Source organism: Gymnogyps californianus, unplaced genomic scaffold, assembly GCF_018139145.2.
Source record: "Gymnogyps californianus isolate 813 unplaced genomic scaffold, ASM1813914v2 HiC_scaffold_381, whole genome shotgun sequence".
Taxonomy (NCBI): domain Eukaryota; kingdom Metazoa; phylum Chordata; class Aves; order Accipitriformes; family Cathartidae; genus Gymnogyps; species Gymnogyps californianus.
The window spans coordinates 12,150-14,516 of record NW_026114270.1 but is presented as its reverse complement, the minus strand read 5'-3'; the positions used below and the strand labels follow the sequence as shown (position 1 = coordinate 14,516).

General features: G+C 42.0%; 1 long non-coding RNA gene across 1 annotated transcript; it reads left to right on the top strand.

Moving 5' to 3' along the window:
* Positions 1-22: 22 nt before the first annotated feature.
* On the top strand, positions 23-2,048 carry LOC127028678 (uncharacterized). The gene is made up of 3 exons (XR_007768033.1): positions 23-94; positions 575-635; positions 1,950-2,048. It is a non-coding gene; the product is annotated as an uncharacterized LOC127028678 (long non-coding RNA).
* Positions 2,049-2,367: the final 319 nt, after the last annotated feature.

Sequence of the window (2,367 nt, the reverse complement as noted above, 5' to 3'; positions counted from 1 at the left end):
TGTCAACTCCCACCACTTCACCGTGGTCGCCCTTTCTTCTGCCATGAAAGTACCAGACAGATGGAAAGAATCCATAGTGGTCTGCAAGTACAAGGTATGTCTATGATGTGTGTCTGCATTTTTCCTAAGGTACTTGTAGTATGGACTTTAAAGTTAACATTAAGAATGTGCCAACTGTCCTTCTGTATTTTTTACCTGAAGTATTTTAACACAAATACTAAAAATAAGGTCTGTTCTGGAGCATGTTAACACCTATGCAAAGCTTACTCCCCTCCATTTATTCTCTCTTCTCTGAAAGCATAATCTTCTGTTTCTGTGCGCTTACTATTACATGATACTGTGAAAATAATTTTTGTAATAAAGAGGAAAGAAACTGTTTGTAAGAGTTAAGATGTTCAGAAGAAACAGACTTTGTTTTGTGATAAAAGCTTTATGCTTTTTCAGTAAATAAGTTTTTAAAATATCTTATAGTAGTATTCGAAAACCTTACTGAGATACTAGCATCTGTACTAAAAGCAATCAAGGTCAAACAAGAGACATGGACAAATCGGCGTCGCTTCCACGTGTTTTCCAGGCTTTCCCAAGAAGCGTTAGCAGCCTTGGGACTAGTGACAGTGAGTCCTGATGTGTTTTTGGTGAGTTATTGCTTCAATAATGTCCTTTTTCCTTATCCTAGAGTGTGTAATTTTGACTTCAGTTGGAAAGAGATTTTCCAAAATGGAAATCTTTCTCATTCAAAGAAGTTTCATTTTATGAACTTCCCATCAGAGTGGATCTTCCGAGATGATGTACTTGGCAGTAGAAGTTGTCAGCAACAAGACTTTTCACTCTCTTTAAAAAAAAAAAAAAAAAAAAAAAAAAGTCAATTTCCTTCCAAAGACCCAAGTACAGCACGTCTTCCTAGAGTTGATGGCATCGCTGGTCTTTGGGTTTTCAGTTGTAACAGTTGAGATACCATAAAAACATGTTCCTCTATGTGCTTCAGTACAGCCAAGAGCATTAGCAAATCTGCCAGTCCTTTTTGGTAGCCTTATGTATTGCAGCACTGGGGATTTGATTCCCCCCCAAAGTAAAACCATATGAGGGATCTTTTATCTCACTGGTTTTTCTATCATAAATGAAACCTTAAAAAAAAAAGTTAAATTGTATAACTTTTAAATTGACTTGCATTGTTTAAACAGTAACTGCCAAATAGCTATAGCATATGATTTATTAGGTGTACTTATGCAGTTAGGTATTTGTTCTAAATCTTTAAAAAGTGAGGCAACTGAATGTTACGGGATTTTTTCACTGATATTTTGACGGAGTGCTCTGAAGTACTTTATTTCTGTCTTGCTTTCAATGGTGCGCTTCCCTGGCAGTTCAGTAGCCTCTCTCTTGGACAGTGCAGCTGGCCAGATGTCCATCCTAACTACGTAACACAATATCCTGGTTTCGGCTGGGATAGAGTTAATTTTCTTCTTAGTAGCTGGTAGAGTGCTGTGTTTTGGATTTAGTGTGAGAATGATGTTGATAACACGCTGATGTTTTAGTTGTTGCTAAGTAGCGCTTCTCTTAAGCCAAGGATTTTTCAGTTTCCCATGCTCTGCCAGCAAGCAGGTGTGCAAGGAGCTGGGAGGGAGCGTGGCCAGGACAGCTGATGGGAACTAGCCAAAGGGGTATTCCATACCATAGAACATCATGTCCAGTATATAAACAGGGGGGAGTTGGCTGGGAGGGGTGGATCGCTGCTCGGTCAGCAGGTGGTGAGCAATTGCATTGTGCATCACTTGTCTTTTCTTGGGTGTTATTTCTTTTTTTTTGTTATATTCTTTTCATTACCATTATTATATTATTCTTAGTAGTGTATTTTATTTTACTTTAGTTATTAAACTCTTCTTATCTCAACCCAAGAGCTTACCTTTTCTTTTTATTTTTTTCCTCCTCCCCATCCCACTGGGGGCCAACAGGGCCTGGGGACGTTTGTTGCCCTGGGAAGCCAGTCCCAGCACGGGAACAGAGGGGGAACATCGCAGAGCAGAGCCTGAGCGAGAGACGTGGCACCATCTTCTGGCACGCTCCCCCCCGCACCCCCCTGTGGGGCAGCTGCCAGCCTGTGGGACCAGGGCTGGGGGGGCTGCAAACGTTTGGGGGGGCCACCCCCTTTATTTTCTAGCAGAGCCCCCCCCTTTTTGGGAGGGGTTGTGTACATATGTAAATGGCATTATTAAAGTAACGAGCTGCTGGTTGGGGCTGTTTCCCTCATTTTGTGCCTTTTTTTGGGGTGAATAAAAAGGTGGGGTTTGGAGAGGTCTGGGGGGGGGGTGACGACATCATTTGGGGCACCCCAGTGTCACCGTGGGGGGGCAATGATGTGGTGGAGGAGCA